The sequence below is a fragment of the Podarcis tiliguerta genome, assembly GCF_965153285.1.
Source record: "Podarcis tiliguerta genome assembly, chromosome: 13".
In the NCBI taxonomy this organism is placed as follows: domain Eukaryota; kingdom Metazoa; phylum Chordata; class Lepidosauria; order Squamata; family Lacertidae; genus Podarcis; species Podarcis tiliguerta.
This window is the reverse complement of record NC_139546.1, coordinates 5,284,724-5,301,926: the sequence shown is the minus strand read 5'-3', so window position 1 is coordinate 5,301,926 and position 17,203 is coordinate 5,284,724. Positions and strand designations below refer to the sequence as shown.

Sequence of the window (17,203 nt, the reverse complement as noted above, 5' to 3'; positions counted from 1 at the left end):
TTGTACATTTCCCCTCTTCAACAGGAAGCAAATCAGAGAGAATGGAAGGTGGCTTTGTGCTAGCTGTCCATACCCACAGAACTTTACCATATGCATGGAAAAACCAAGCCTTTTGGATTAGCTTTGAAGGACCCCATAAAACTTCTGTGGTGCCCGGGACTTCAAAAACGGGGCTTGTCAGGCATTTGACAGGCCACAATCCACATCGGATGGGCTGTGTTCAGTTTGGTGAGTCATAAGTAGCGCGCATGGAACCTTCAAGGCTTTGCTGTGGAGTCAGAACATTTCTTCAAAGATGTGACCTTTGACTGGTTTTGCTGGGACAGTCCTTGGTAGTCTGTGAGCACTAAAGGAAGTGGGCTCCAAGTTTCTTTGAAGTGGTTTAAGTAAATGTGCATATGGTTCTCCCCCACCCCCGCTCCTCCCCAAACACCACTGAAACTAATTGCTTAGTTCTCCTTGCGTTGTTTTTGTTTTCTGTTCTTTTTGGACAAGCACCGGGGATGTTGAAATCCCCAGACACAGAATGCTTATTAACCCAACAAAGAATTCTAGCAAAAGTCTATAGAGCCTGATTCTCATAAACACCAGATGAGTTGGTAAGCCTGTGCTTGGCCTGCGTCGTTTCAGACTGCAGGTGGAGACTTCAGTGACGGAATGTGCCTCTCTATACATAGAAAATGTGCGTGTCCGGAAGGAGAGTTCTAGGCTCGTGTTCTAGACTGGCTCCTTCCTTGTTATCCTCCCAGTGGAAGTTGAAGACTTTCTTATCCCAACAGACTTTTGGAAACTGCCTGTTTTTAAGGAACGGGCTGGTACTGTGATGTTTCTATTGCAATTACCTGTATATTTTTAATAGACAGTTTATGTGTACATATGTATATAGTTTCAATTCTATCAATGTTTAACTGCTTTTTAAGTTGTTATTTTTCCTATGTTTTTAGCTGTTCTTATCTGTGAGCTGCCTTGAGTCCCTGTCAGGGGGAAAGGTGGGGTATAAATAAATATACAATAAGGGTAATGATCTGAGTTTCCAAGCCATTGCTCTGTTTCCGTATGGGGATTCTCAGGGAGGATGGTGCATAAAAATTTGGTTAGTCCATATATATGGAGCAGAAATCATGATTTGGAGTTTATACCATAGTTAAAGCTATGGTTTTCCCAGTAGTGATGTATGGAAGTGAGAGCTGGACCATAAAGAAGGCTGATCACCAAAGAATTGATGCTTTTGAATTCTGGTGCTGGAGGAGACTCTTGAGAGTCCCATGGACTGCAAGAAGATCAAACCTCTCCATTCTGAAGGAAATCATCCCTGAGGGCTCACTGGAAGGACAGATTGTGAAGCTGAGGCTCCAATACTTTGGCCACCTCATGAGAAGAGAAGATTCCCTGGAAAAGACCCTGATGTTGGGAAAGATGGAGGACACAAGGAGAAGGGGACAACAGAGGACGAGATGGTTGGACAGTGTTCTTGAAGCTACCAGCATGAGTTTGACCAAACTGCGGGAGGCAGTGGAAGACAGAAGTGTCTGGCGTGCTCTGGTCCATGGGGTCACAAAGAGTCTGACACGACTAAACGACTAAACAACAACAGCCATAGTCAACAGATAGTATGCTTTAGCATTGCATCTGAACTATTCCAACATATATACACTGTTTCAATTTGCATAGTCCATTTGCCAGCGCACCGTGCTATAAAAACCCGGACCCGGGTAGATCTAGCAGGCAACAAAGAATAATTAGCAGTGTTAAATACCCCAACTATTTCTATTTACTAGGGACAGTCCTGATTTTCCTATTCGTGCTTCTTTTGCTCCATGGGAAGTCTGTGGGATTTTCAAAAGGCAGCAAAACTGCAGGCTATTACAGAATAAACGAATACCACATATTCTGGTGGCACCTATAGCATTCAGAGAACAAACTTCATTCATGGGTAATGGGATGTTATGGGGTGGACTGATCTTAGAATAGAGGTGCAAATACATAGATGTATCTATCCCTCTTTTCATCTGGGATAATGTGGAAGGTGTTTTAGTGTTTAATGGGTGTGTGTGTGTTGACGTTTAGGTGGAAGGAGGGCTCAGGCAGTGGTCCTTGGTGCAAGAATATAGGTGTGCCTGTGCACGTTTTCACCTGTGAAATGTTAGTGCAAATGTAACCTGAGTTCCTGGATCCTTCTTAGTTGGCAACTACAAACAGTCCGCAAAGTTTGTTTGCTTAAGGCAAGCAAACAAATGTAAAACCAAATCAGAAATGCTTCACAGTGTTTCGGTCGCCACAAACAAGATTGTAACGAAGATGGTCATGGATTCTGTACGTGTCCTGCCTTAAGGAAAATACAGGCCAAATTTTGTTAACGTTCATTAAATAGAAAGATCAAAAAGGAGGGTTCCTGTACATTTGTTTCCATGGTCACTCGTTAAAAGCATTTCTTGATGCGCACAGTCACCATAGCTGTAAATCCTCCTGGTAAAACAGGAAGAAAGCTGAGTAGAATTTCAATCTGTTTCTTTTCATTTCTTTTGAGGGCACTCTGCTAGCCGGACTGCTTGCTTTTTCAAAGAAGAAAAGGAGAGAGGGTTGTTTTCCTTCAGAAAGAGTTGAACTCTGGCAACCAAATGTGGGAACAGGGCTTCCTAAAGGGAACAAAGAACATGATTATCAGTTTTACTTCACTGCATCTAAAGAAAAACGTCCTTTCTCTTAGTGGGATGTGTGTGCACCATGTAAAATGAGAATATAAAATAAGTCATCTCCATATTGCATGGGCCTCTGCGCGCGGAATACTAATTTTGTAAAGCAAGACTGCTAAACTTCCCGTGAATATTTTAAACGATGGTTTCCAAAGCATGTCAGGCTTCAGAAACCGACGACTTTCACTGTGGGTTGCTTCAACTCAAAAGCCCCAGGATGATGTGTTTCATGGAAGCTAATTGTTTGACAATATTTCTCAATCTGAAGGGGGCAAACATCCCATAGAAATGGACGGAGTAATCTGGGGGTCTGCAAAAGGGAAAAAAGGATACAGTTTTTAAGTGGGGGTACATAAGAAGAAATAGAGCTGGGTTTTGAGATTCTGGCAGTTTACATCTCACTGGAGGTCTGATGGGGTGCAGTGGGTCTCAACGCTGGAGTGTTTAAGTTGCCCATTTACCTACGTTACAATACTTGTAAATAAATATGAACAGTAGCAAATGCCATAAGCTTGCCGTGACCTGCTTCCAAAGGAAACCAAATCTAGGTAAGCACTAAATCCCTTCTCAGCGCTCGGAGAAATTGGGAGAGTATCCTATAGATAATGATATAGATCAGTTTAATCTGTTCTATAAACATAATTAAGTGAACCACAATGACTGTTCCAGATGCACACTTTAAACCTGTTTTTTGCTTACAGTAAATAAATAAAAATCACGCCGCTTTCAGAAACTTAAACCAGTGAAAATGTCACAGTCTTTACAAATTGCTAACCCAATAAAAAGCAATTAAAACCTAAAGCCCCTTCTATGACCCACATGAACAATATTTTTGGTGCTCCTTCCCCATTTTCAAAATATTTTTAGGCCATATTGCCTGCTAAAGGGGTTGTTAAAATGTGTAAGTTTATTCCAGCATGTTCTCCCAAACACTGTACCGAGAGCTGGCTCTCTCCCAGTTATGAACCTACCCTTAGATCTTTTTCCAGAAGCCCTTCTCTAGGCCCCCCCTCTGAAGGAGGCTCAGAGGGTGTTGAGAAGGCAGGGCCTTTCCAGCCGTGGCTTCCCATCTGTGGAATGCTCTCCCCAGCGAGGCCTGCCTGGTGCCTTCACTGACATCCTTTTGGCTGCAGATAAAAGCTTACCTCTCCCCTCTCCTGATCTTTTGATAGACTGAGATAACAATGTTTTATTAATACTAAGCTACCAAGCTTCCTGTTGCTGTTAGTGTGTGTTTTGTAGTTTTTTATGGTATAATGTATTTATATTCATGTTTTAAATGTGCTGTAAATTGTTTGGAGACGTTTGGCTAACAAGTGACTAACAAGTCTGATAAATTGATGATAATAATAAAACCATGTTGAGTATAACCTATAAAGCTCTAAGCCAGGCATGGCCAAACTTGGCCCTCCAGCTGTTTTGGGACTACAACTCCCATCACCCCTAACTAACAGGACCAGTGGTCAGGGATGATGGGAATTGTAGTCCCAAAACAGCTGGAGGGCCAAGTTTGGCCATGTCTGCCCTCAGCCAAAGACAGTTCAGGGTGTTGCCACTTCCCTCTTTTAAAATCAAATTTAATCCAATTCAGCGGTGATCCCTGGTGGAAAAAGAGTCTCTGTGCACCAGTTACTGCCAGTGAAAGGGGCCTTTTCTCTCTGACTTCACAACCCTAAGGGGCTGTCCCATGGGAGATGGAACAAGCTTGTTTTCTCCCACTCCGGAGGGTAGGACTCAAACCAATGGATCCAAGTTACCAGAAAGGAGATTCCAACTAAACATCAGGAATAACGTTCCGACAACAAGAACTGTTAGACAGTGGATTATGCTAAATTTTCCACCGTCCAATGAGCTTGAAAAGACCTGGTGAACTTTTTTTTTGGTCACATTGACTATGCTTCTCTGAGGTAGCTATCCATTTCACCAATAACACATTAATAAGTTTGGTGTGCGCTCTACAGGTAACAAGGGCAACAGTTGTAATAGTAACAGAAACAGTGCAATGCTCTTGGGCATACCTGTTATTTAGCCAGCAGCAGTACCAAATAGACTGCTGCATATGATTTAACCATTAACGCAAGAAAAATAATGCTCCAAGTCACTGAATGTTAAAATATATCCATCATATTGAAATGCAAATATGCAAAGAAGTACATATGATAAGTGACATATGTATTAAAGAATACAGGTCACCTCACAGAGTGTTTGTTGTGGGGGAGGAAGGGAGAGGAGATTGTTAGCCGCTTTGTTTTTTTAAAAAAAGATATTTATTGAGATTTCAACATATTACACAAATTAAAAAGAATAAAAAAGAATAAAAAGAAAAAGAAAATACAAAATAAAAACAGTTAAAAACAAATCAGCCTTTCCATATCTTATCTTTCATTTACTTGTTTCCCTGACCTCCTCACACCTCCCTTTCTTGTATTCCAATTCAGTTGGTTAATTCAGCAAATCCTTTCCCTCTTTAATTTTATCTTAATCTTTTATCTTAATATATTATAGCTTTAGATTATCACCCGTTAACAATTCATTTTTACATGTTCCTTAACGTTGCTGCTAAAAAACCCCACTTAACTTCAATCCAGCATCATTCTAACATTCATTAATTTTACAGTGTTTCTGTAAATAGTCTTTAAATTTCTTCCAATCTTCTTCCACTGACTCTTCTCCCTGGTCTTGGATTCTGACAGTCATTTCCGCCAATTCCATATAGTCCATCACCTTCATCTGCCATTCTTCCAGAGTGGGTGATTGTTAGCCGCTTTGAGACTCCTTCGAGTAGTGATAAAGCGGGATATCAAATCCAAACTCTTCTTCTTCTTCAAATGTTAATGCAATTGCTGCAGATTGGCTACAAACTGCCTGAAGATTAGGGTGATTACTGAGCACCGAGTGCATGTAGAAGAAGTTCTGTAGTAGTGCACAAAAACATCAAATACATTGACTTTCTGCACAATGTAAACAAGATCCTTCAAGATGAGAATTCTCATTGTTTATGTGTTGTCTAGAATGCATGCTCCCCCTTTTTTAAAACACAAACTCTCTCCTTTTCATCCTTGGGTGCATTTTCCATAGAGCACAGACCACAACCTCCGTTCTGACCACCTGAGAAACACCTTTCATCCACTAACTTTAATAAAAGTTAAGGAACTGCTTTGCGATGTCTGCATCTGAATTTTTCAGATGCTGGGATGGTGGTGATCTAGCACGGTCCCCTGGCTGTGCTAGACTTCCCCCTGAATCTGAAAGGCTGTTGAGTAGACAGAGGAGTGATTGTCAAGTAAATAGCAGAAAGAGTTCCAGAGTTTTGGTGAAGTGGAACAGATTTATTCTGCTCTGTGCCAAAACAGAACCGGGAGCCTCTGCTCACCCCTAATTGTGTTGTTGTTGTTTAGTCGTTCAGTCGTGTCCGACTCTTCATGACCCTATGGACCAGAGCACGCCAGTCACTCCTGTCTTCCACTGCCACCCGCAGTTTGGTCAGACTCATGTTGGTAGTTTCAAGAACACTGTCCAACCATCTCGTCCTCTGTCTTCCCCTTCTCCTTGTGCCCTCCATCTTTCCCAGCATCAGGGTCTTTTCCAGGGAGTCTTCTCTTCTCATGAGGTGGCCAAAGTATTGGAGCCTCAGCTTCAGGATCTGTCCTTCCAAGGAGCACTCAGGGCTGATTTCCTTCAGAATGGATAGGCAGAAACAATAGGTAGTATCCAACTAAGACATACGGTACTCTTGAGTAGGCCAATTGAATTCAATGGACTTGCTCATGCCCATTGATTCAGTTGGTCTACCCTGAGGATGGCTTAGCTGGAGAAAACCCATTCCCCCCCCCTTGATATTCATTTATTTTTACTTTAGTCAAAGGCTTTTGCAAGAAATTATCTTTGACATCTAGTTTAATTCTGCTGCGAATGAAATAAAGAAATAGAAGTCAGAAAACACAGAAAGTGTTTCTGTTCTGTAAAGACATGATCACATTTGCCCTTTCCTTTAGCAGCTTGTTTACAGGAGTCATTATGTTCCCCTCCCTTAGCCTGATTAGCATCAGAGAAGAGGTGCTAAGTAACACTGGAATTTATTAAATTGGCTCCATAGCTCACCTTAACTAGAAATCCCATTGGGCATATGTACTCCTAGCATCACAGAAACAACAATTGCCCCAAATACTTCATGTGCCTATTCTTTCTCAAGCCAAGCAGACAGAAGGTTTTTTTCTTGTACAGTGGTACCTTGGGTTACAGACGCTTCAGGTTACAGACTCTGCTATCCCAGAAATAGTACCTCGGGTTAAGAACTTTGCTTCAGGATGAGAACAGAAATTGTATGGTGGCAGCGGAAGGCCCCATTAGCTAAAGTGGTACCTCAGGTTAAGAACAGTTCCAGAATGAATTAAGTTCTTAACCCGAGGTACCACTGTATAGTGTCCCCTTCCCACCCACTCCTCAGAAGCACTTTTCATCCATCCCCTGCAATTTCTTCTCCCATTTTCCTTTCACATGCAACTTGTACCTCTCCCAAACAGCCAGTTCCTTTCATTCATCCTCTTTTCTGTTCATTAATTCCTCCTATAGCAGGGTTCTTCTCTTACCCCCTTCCTTTCTGTTTATTAATTAATTAATTGAAATATCAACCTTTTATTTCAATTTCTAATTTCCCAACAATGCCTACCTGGGCACTTTCCCATTAGAGACCTTCCTTCCCTGCTCCCTCTCTGAATTTCTTTGTCTTCTGGCCACCTTTACTCAGCATGCAAGTAATTGCTGGTGCTACAGTTGGTGCAACCAAATGACTGTGGCTGGAGGGTGGGGCAGGCGAGGGAGGAGGCACTGGACAGGCTGCAGCACTGAGGTCCACTTGAAGGTGGTTGAGAAACACAGCTCTAGTGGTAGCCAAATATTATGCCTTGATCCTATTTGGGGGAATATATCCCAAAGCTACAGGAGCTACTTTGGCTTCACTCATGCATAGCAGAGAATATTGCCTTCCCTACGTCCTTTGAAAATGTGCTTGAAATCCTGACGTACAGAGAGGTACCTTAGTTTCGGAAACACTCTGCGTATTTATCTCCATAGGCGGGGAGTAGTTCTGTTTGTAAAGAGATTATTCATTCAAAGATTTGGAGTCTAAATTACTATTGTGTTTTGATAGTATGCATGATTAAGTATTTATATGAATGAGCCCTTAATCTGTAAAGCACTTTAAGGCTGGAAGCCAGCCATAAAAGTCCTAACATGTAGGCATTAATTTGATAACTACTCAAGTTTTAAAAAAACGCACACCAAAAACTCGCACGTATAAATTTTGAGAGTGTAGTTAAATTTTATGTAAGCTGGTGTTCTGTAGGTGAGGGCATTTGGCTTTAGAGTTAGCTTTTTGTGTCAGGTCGGTTATTTTTCTTTGACAGATATTTAATATGGGAGACTAATTAGGGGAAGTTTATGCCTCAGAACTCTAGCACTGCTGTAAAAACCTAAGATGTAAAGTGCTCCAAATCTAGGGCTTGGAGTTGATGAAGCCATGCTTTCTAGCATTTCTGTGCAGCTCCAGGGGACCTTTAAGAGGTGCTGTTGACAACAGTGCAAATCACCAGAGGTTTAACAATAGTTCCCGCTGCTTGGCAGGGTGCTTTCTTCAAGGCTCAGCTGGGCAGATGCAGTTTAAAAAACTTGCGAGGAAGCCTTTTTATTCTCCCTCCTCAGCTCAGGGCCTCTAAGCCTTCGGTGGTGAATGGAATTCCTAAGCGGAGGAGTGGGAAGTGTCCTTTTTTACATTTAGGGCGAGATCCTGCGTGCATGACAAGGAGTAAAAATCAGGGATAAGAGCCAGGGATATGCATTAAGCTGTTTGGACATAGTCTTGAGAATAGTTTGTCATCCCTCTCAGTTTAGAAAAATAACACAAAACCCACCCACAAAAGGAAGGACTAGAAAGATATATGGTGGTACTTCGGGTTACATATGCTTCATTAGATCGTATGAAGATTTGATGCTCCTTCAGTAGGTTTGGAGATTTGTAGAGGAAAGGCTGAATTTGAAAGCTTGTTGGGAATTGACAAGCCAAAAATGGTGTAGCGTGATTGGTCAAAAAGATGAGAGACAGCTGTACATAAATACATGAAGAAGCAGAATAAAGACATGAATTTCCAGATCTTGAGAGAAGTATGGAAATTTGTGTTTGGGAGGGTTCAGACTCCTCCATTATTACATTGCGTGAAGAGAAGGCTACAAAAATGGCAATCTAATAGCATCAGACTCTATGGAATGGCAAAATGGCAACCAAGTCAGGAAGGAAGAGCTAAAGGAAATATTGGTGATGGAAGCATTGTTGTGGCTGTTGAGTTATGTACACAGATAGGAAGGCGTAAAGAAATGCCAAGCACAGATTTTGTATGTAATAACAACAGCCAGGATACTTTATGCCACGACATGGAAACAGAAAAAGGGAAATGGGAGATGGTTATGAAAAATTGGGAGCAGTGCAGGCTCTCTTGCTAAGTGTGTGTGTGTTGTACATATGACATATGACTCTCAATGTGGCCTGCAGGCTGAAAAATATTTATTTTAAAGGTTCTGGAATTTCACTCGCCCCACCTCCAGGCAGAGTTTAGGCTGTGCGTTTTATGGTGGAAACAAAGAACTCAATGCATGTGTGGCATTTGGGAGGTGGCTCTAGAATGCTAGGACACGGGTGGCGCTGTGGTCTAAACCATTGAGCCTCTTGCTGATCAGAAGGTCGGCGGTTCGAATCTCCGTGACGGGGTGAGCTCCCGTTGCTCGGTTCCAGCTCCTGCCAACCTAGCAGTTCGAAAGCACACGAAAAATGCAAGTAGATAAATAGGTACTGCTCCGGCGGGAAGGTAAATAGCGTTTCTGTGCGCTGCTCTGGTTTCGCCAGAGCGGCTTAGTCATGCTGGCCACATGACCTGGAAAAACTGTCTGTGGACAAACACATGCTCTCTCGGCCTGTAAAGTGAGATGAGCACCGCAACCCCAGAGTCGTTCGTGACTGGACTTAACTGTTAGGGGTCCTTTACCTTTACCTTTTAATGGAATGATTGTGGGCTCCTTGAGACTATGGATCATTGAGTGCTGCCCGGTTAGCCGTGTCTTAATCTGGTCTTGGTAATTTTGGTTTGACTTCACCCCCAAAGGCCCACTCTTCCACTGTCTCCCAAGGCAGACGGATGCCAAGCACCACCACTGCAGACCACAGGATTCATCCATCAGCAGCCAGCTGCCCTGCAGCTTGGAGCTGGAGAAAGAGAAGAGTCAAGACTTGCTGAAGTCAATTTTATTTTACAGTGCCTTTGTTAAGCCACCCTGGACTTCTATTTCAAAATGGATATAAAATATGAATCAATAAAATGTTCCCAGCCTCTTTTATTACATCTTGTCTCATTCACATGACTCAAGGACTGGGGTTTTGCCAGACCCAGAATCGTTGCCAGGATTGTAGCTTTCCTGCAGAGGAACAGCTCTTGGGTCCAGCAACTGAGGCATTATGTTTAAGATTGTGCTAACTTTCAGGGGCTCTGTGCATGTGACTTTAGGTGGGGCGGAGGGGAAGAGGAGGTCATGCTTCTAAGACGTAGGTTTGCCTGCTTGCTGTCGGTTGCCAAGGAAATTATTGTGATATTATCTGTGCATCCAGCGGAGAATAAAATGGTTTGAGGAGGGGAGGGAGTGAAGCCAATTAGCATACAAATGGCTGTTTTTAAGTGTCCACACAAGACAGAAAAGAAATGCATGGGCAAATGTTTTAGCTCAATCAAGCCTTTCCCCAAGAAAAGGGGTCCTTTAAATTGATTATAAAATACCAAGGGAAGGGAGCAGCGAGAACAGTATGAACTGATCAAATCCTATGCCTGAATATGAGGCAGATGTTTGGTGTTTCGAAACTTTTGGAATGTTCTTTAACACTGCACATTTCAGAATTAGCAATGGGTTAACGCAGGTGGTGCTGTGGGTTAAACCACGGAGCCTAGGGCTTGCCGATCAGAAGGTTGGTGGTTTGAATCCCCGCGACAGGGTGAGCTCCCGTTGCTCGGTCCCTGCCCCTGCCAACCTAGCAGTTCAAAGGCACGTCAAAGTGCAAGTAGATTAATAGGTACCGTTCCGGCGCGAAGGTAAACGGCGTTTCCGTGTGCTGCTCTGGTTCGCCAGAAGCAGCTTAGTCATGCTGGTCACATGACCCAGAAGCTGTATAAAGCCAATAAAGCGAGATGAGCGCCACAACCCCAGAGTCGTCCACGACTGGACCTAATGGTCAGGGGTCCCTTTACCTTTACCTAAAGTAGGATTGATTCAGCAAGTCAGCAACTGGAGCTGTAAGCTGCTAAAGGTGTTTGGATATTTCTGGTTCATGCTTGCATGATTTAGATTTCTTGGTTTGAAGCAAGTTCTGATAGCCTTGTTGGGCTTCCAGAGGTTCCTCAGTTGGAAGATCAGTAGTGAAGGAGACGCTTCCCAGAAAGAGGGCTTGGCAGCTGCTATTGATGAGTTCACAGGGAGCGATGGCAATACCCAAGAGGTCTTGACCTCTGACCCCACATGGACCGGTACTCAGCCTCCCTGGATTCCCAGGAATCCTCTGCAGCACATGAAGATAGTTAAGGGCCTCCTCGGCAGTCAGATCAATGAGGGGAATTTCCCTGAAAGTGGACAGCTGAAAGCATTTAGATGACAATTGTATAAAAACCGTGGTCTCCCATTTAAGGAAGCTGCCAGGCCTGATCATTTCATGGCTTGAAACATGAAGGATGAAACTGCATGCTTGGGACTTCGGTCCACCTGTATTTTATAAATGGGGTGGTGGTAACCCCTTGACACTTCTCACTGGCTGCTTTTCCTGTTTCTCGGATGGTGCAATGTTTATGCCTTTAAAATGCATGGCGCACTGGCTGCCAGGAGGAGGTTTCATTCATGCGAAGTGCACTAAAATGGGAAACACAGAACAGAGGGGAGAAAAGCAGTGGGTTTTAGGTGGGGGGAAGCAGCTCTGGGTTTGCCTTGTTTGTTGTTGTTCTTTGTTTTTGAATGCTGGCAAATAAAACTCTCCCCCCCCCCCATACCCATATGCACATGAGGTTTAAAGCAGGGTCCAAAGAGATGGCTTGAGAGGCCCTGAAAAGACTTCTTAGGACAAACAAAAAGGGTTCCCTGAAGTTTCCGTTGGCATGGCAACAAGTGTGTTCCTTTTCAGTTGATTTATCTGCCTGTTTTTGCTTTTCGAGGGGGGGGGGAGTAAGTGGGTGGAGGGGAGAGATGCTTGAAAGCCTCTCTGGTACTTAAATACATGTGGCTACCATGTGTCTGAGGCAAATGGCTTTGCCCCCCCCCCCCCAGCTTCTCCTCGCTTCCTTTCTCAAGTGGGTCAGCCTGAAGCTAAAGGACCGCAAAAGCACACACACACACACACACAGGAACAAAACTGGGGCTAATGAGTTAGTTTTATTCAAAGCCCATGTGGAATTTCTATTGTCCTTGCTGAAAGCAGAAAAAAAGGGGTTTAATTCTCTTCAGGTATCTGGTGAGGAGCAGGATTCTGCCGCCTTTTGTCCTCACCCCTCCAGCCCCCCCCCCAAAAAAAACCCCATTCTGTTTAAAAGGAGCTGCAGAATGGAAGGAAACTAGAACATTTTCTGTTGATTAGCAGTAAGAGCTGCATTTTGTGAGGGGAAAACGGGTCACAGATTTTTAGGGTTTTCCCTCCCCAATTTCTTTTTATAGCTGACCAACTGAGAAATCAGCATTATTTCTGTAGAGGTAAAGCCAGGTTACAAGCCCTTGCTTAGAGCTGGCTAGTTTTGCAACTCAAAGAAAACAAGGCTAGGATAAGGAACACTCCAAAACTGACTGTTAAAGGCAACCTTTCCTTGGATTTCACTAAGTCCTGTGTGACTTTTTCCTGAGCAACCGAACCTTCCATATCTCTGGAAGCATTTTATTTTATTATAATTTATTACCCACCCTGCAGTCCCGGGGCAGGTTAGACTTTACAGCACAGTGTTACAACACAAGATTAAAAGCAGTTTAAAGCATCCTGCAATTACAGAAATAAGATATACTCTTAGATACCCCTGCTTAGATTTTCCCTGGTAATTGATGGATGCATTAGAGACGACAACTTACTCATGCTTCTAAACTGGGTGATAATAACTCTAGGGTCTTTGTTAAAAGGTTGTACTAAAGGAGCTGAATAGCTAGTGGTGATTTCAGGTAGTGTTAGTTGATGAACAGCCTTAATGGCAAGGGCATTGCTATGTGGAAAATGCCCTGAATCTCCATCCCCATCCCCATTGAGCTAAGCAACTGCATCTTTGACCATCTCCACTTTGACTCCAGCCTTACACTGGGGAGGGTCCTCCATTCTCACCACCTTCACCCCACGGGTGTCAGGAACTGGGCAGAGGAGGAATGGTGGAGACTGCCTCCCCACCCTTGACCCTTCCAGGGAGGAGGAAGAGGAAGACAGGATAGTTTTACGACAGGGAATTGAGGGAGGTCGCAGCTCAGAGGCAGATGAGGGCGAAAGCTGGGAAATCGTGGGACATCCGGAACAAAACCCAGCTGAGACGTTGTCATTAGAAAGCATTCCATTTTTTTAAAAAAATAATATTTATTAAATATTTTATAGTTATGAAAAGAGACAATAGAGAAAAACAATACATAGATTCAACAAACAGTACATCAACAATAAAAAGATACAATACAACAAAAACAAAACAAAAACATTTAAACACACATCCAAATTTCATGTCTATATCTTTCATTTGCTTATTTCCTCAACTTCCTCGCACCTCCCTTTTTTGTATTCTCGTTCAAATTTGCTAATTCAACAAATCCTTTCCCTCTTCTTCAATTTTTGTTCTATAATTTATCCTAACACAATTTAACTTTAAATATTCCACTTTAACACATTTACAATTAATATTCATATAGTTCTTAATAACACTTCTGCTAAAACCATGTAAGTTCATTCCAATATTCTTCTAACATTCATTAATTTTGCAATATTTCTGTAAATATACTTTCAATTTTTTCCAATCTTCCTCCATCGACTCTTCTCCCTGGTCTCGGATTCTGCCAGTCATTTCCGCCACATTTAGAAAGCATTCCAGACCCTCCATCTCCCAGAACCTGGCGAGCCTCAAAAGTAGGAAAGCAAAGAGCTCAAAGACAGAGGGCTGTTAGCCGCACCCGTAGAAGTGACGGGTGAGGAAATGGGAGAGACGGGGTGGAGATTCACTCGGGACAACACCATTATCCAAGAGGCTGGGTTCTATAGCCTCTCTCTGTAAAGATTGAAATAAAAAAGGATGGTAAGAAACTTTTCCTTGTCTTTATACTTTCCTGGGCAACCAGCTGGGAGACGCTGACAGCATCCTGACAGTGGGGTAAAATCGACCCTGTTATAATAATTTTGAGGTCTTATATATAAAAAATAGATGTTCATAAATGTACCAAGCAAGCACATACAGATGTGTGGGCCACATGTCTAAAACCCACAGAAAAGTCCTGAAACCATTTTCTCTCTCCCAAAATGACCTCAAATATTTCTCTGCAAGGTCAAAGGAAATGGGAAATCTCCCCATTGTCTCTTTCACAAATCCTGTCTTAAGGGCACATTTAGGATATGAATAGGGTGTGAGCCTGTGACCTGTGACCTGGATTCAGGAATTGAGTAGTTATCATATCAAAAGAGTGGCCAGGTAATCCAATCAGGTAACCTGGCAGACACAGGACGTGGGTGGCGCTGTGGGTTAAACCACAGAGCTTAGGGCTTGCCGATCAGAAGGTTGGTGGTTTGAATCCCTGCAACAGGGTGAGCCCCCGTTGCTCGGTCCCTGCTCCTGCCAACCTAGCAGTTCAAAAGCACGTCAAAGTGCAAGTAGATAAATAGGTACCGCTCCGACGGGAAGGTAAACGGCGTTTCCGTGCGCTGCTCTGGTTCGCCAGAAGCAGTTTAGTCATGCTGGTCACATGACCCAGAAGCTGTACACCGGCTCCTTCAGCCAATAAAGCGAGATGAGCGCTGCAACCCCAGAGTCGGCCACGACTGGACCTAATGGTCAGGGGTCCCTTTACCTTTAACCTGGCAGACAGGAAGAAACAACACACCCAGATTTCTGCCCCTCCTCTGATGTATCTGGGGGTGGTCTTGGGCTACACTCCTTCTGTGACATATGTATGATGTTTTTGGGGGTGGTCTTGGACTCCAGGGCAGGCAATTTAAAATGTCTATATAAGGGCTTGCGTGCATGGCTGGGGATCCCTCCCCCCTCGTGTGTGTGTGTGGGGGCGCACCCTGTTGCAATAGCTTTAATAAAGATCTGGCTTACTAGCTGCTTTGTTTCTCAATATTCTCTGGTTGGTCTCTGTTATTTTCTCCTACCAATAGAGAACCTACAAAAGGACTCTATATGGGCTCTTGGGTACCCCATAAGGGATAAATGAGCAGTTTTTTTCTCATAACAACCCCAAGAATGGACGGCTTCACCATCTCAGTCTTCTTTTTGACTTTCATGATATTAGGCTGGGTGGCATAGTATGTCTTGTTCAGACACAGGTCATCGGTCACCACTGCTGGCAGCTTCAGACGCATCATTTCTAGACCACCGTTCAATTTCACACTCACCCTTCAGCCAGTCCCCATCCAGAGTCACTTCTGAAACAAATGCCCCCTGAGGCCAGTCATGAAATGCTACGGTCAGCTGCCCTGCCTGGTTACAGTTATTGTCAGTGGCCTGTTTGCCCAGAAGCAAAAGGTTGATGCCTTCTGCCTTGACCTGCACAGCCAGGATCTTGGAAACCTGGAAGGGGCTGAGGCTGTTGTAGTCTTTGGCAGGGATCTCCACAGGCAGCTCTCGATCAGCCCCCCCCCCCCATGACGAGGGCCATGCAGATTGTCTCCTGGCACTGCTGTGGACCACAGCCTACAGTATGGGTAGGCAAACTAAGGCCCGGGAGCCAGATGCGGCCCAATCACCTTCTCAGTCCAGCCTATGGATGGTCCGTGAATCAGCATGTTTTTACATGAGTAGAATGTGTCCTTTTATTTAAAATGCATCTCTGGGTTATTTGTGGGGCATAGGAATTCATTCATTATATTTTTTGAAAATATAGTCAGGCCCCCCACAAGGTCTGAGGGACAGTGGACTGGCCCCCTGCTGATAAAGTTTGCTGTGGTACAGCATCCGCATCTGAGGAGACAATCTTCTTTTCATAGAATCATAGAATCATAGAGTTGGAAGAGACCACAAGGGCCATCGAGTCCAACCCCCTGCCAAGCAGGAAACACCATCAGAGCACTCCTGACATATGGTTGTCAAGCCTCTGCTTAAAGACCTCCAAAGAAGGAGACTCCACCACACTCCTTGGCAGCAAATTCCACTGTCGGACAGCTCTTACTGTCAGGAAGTTCTTCCTAATGTTTAGGTGGAATCTTCTTTCTTGTAGTTTGGATCCATTGCTCCGTGTCCGCTTCTCTGGAGCAGCAGAAAACAATCTTTCTCCCTCCCTCCTCCCTCCTTGAGCTGCACAACTTCCTCCCCAGCAATCTTGCAGAAAGGGATCATGGAGTGCTTGACACCATCTGGTGTAAACAATGACTGCTTCACTCCCACCATTGTCCTTGGCCTGGCCGCTGCCATCGTGCCCCACTCTCAGTCACTCTCTCAGCTTAAGCCCCTCTACCTTAAGGCCATTACATCATGTCTTGCCTTGTGGGCCCACAGAGAAGAAGTCCTTGCTCTCTGTTATGCAACAATCGATCGGGCATTTGAAGAGCGGATGGGGAATTCCTAATGGAATTTCTCAAGAACTTCATGCCTGAGTCCTGAGTGTAACACTTCGACGTATCACAAGTAGAAGAAGAGGCTTTGGAGGAAAAGAACTTTAAAAAACCAAACCTTCCAAGAGGAGAGTCCAGTGTGAAACTACCAGGTTACAACTTATCAAGAAGTGTAATTCATCTGTGGTTGGGAGTGTCCGTAGGCAGTGATATTTTGGAATGAGATACTCAAAATGATCAGCACCATAACTGGGCAAACAATGGTTAAAACATGGGAACTAATGCTACTTTCACTGTTTAACTTGGAGGCGGGGAATGTAGTATTTAACGGCTTGATTACATTCGTTGTTAGTCACTGCCAGGCTTGTGATAACACAATAGTGGAAGCACAATAGGACTCCTACTATAGAGCTCTAGTGTGGTAAACTTTGGAAAATTGCCACAGCGGCGTGGCTTAGGCATCAATTCTTAGTTATCAGGAGACAGGTGAAATGGGATGCCTTTTTTTCTTTTTTCTTTTTTTTGCAGAACGGAGTAGTTTTGTTTTTCATGCTAATAAGACAGTATAACGACACCCAAGCCCAATATGCTACAATTCGGAAAAATTGCAATTCAAGTGTTAGAGAGTTCCCCTCTAAATTAGTTCTGTAACAAGAGAGAATATTACGTTATTTCAGCTATTGTGCCATTGTGGTTGTTGGGTCTTTTATGCAGAGTT

At 43.7% G+C, this 17,203-nt stretch overlaps 1 protein-coding gene and 1 pseudogene across 49 annotated transcripts in view; one reads left to right on the top strand and one right to left on the bottom strand.

The window, feature by feature from the left end:
- The window catches only part of FHOD3 (formin homology 2 domain containing 3), a 349,246-nt gene that overhangs the window by 24,316 nt on the left and 307,727 nt on the right, over positions 1-17,203 (top strand). The gene's annotated exons all lie outside the window — the stretch shown is intronic.
- On the bottom strand, positions 12,721-16,345 carry LOC310662470 (electron transfer flavoprotein subunit beta-like; annotated as a pseudogene). Its single transcript has 3 exons — positions 16,258-16,345; positions 15,169-15,628; positions 12,721-13,094 (listed from the first exon to the last, which is right to left on the bottom strand). The product of its transcript is annotated as an electron transfer flavoprotein subunit beta-like (transcript).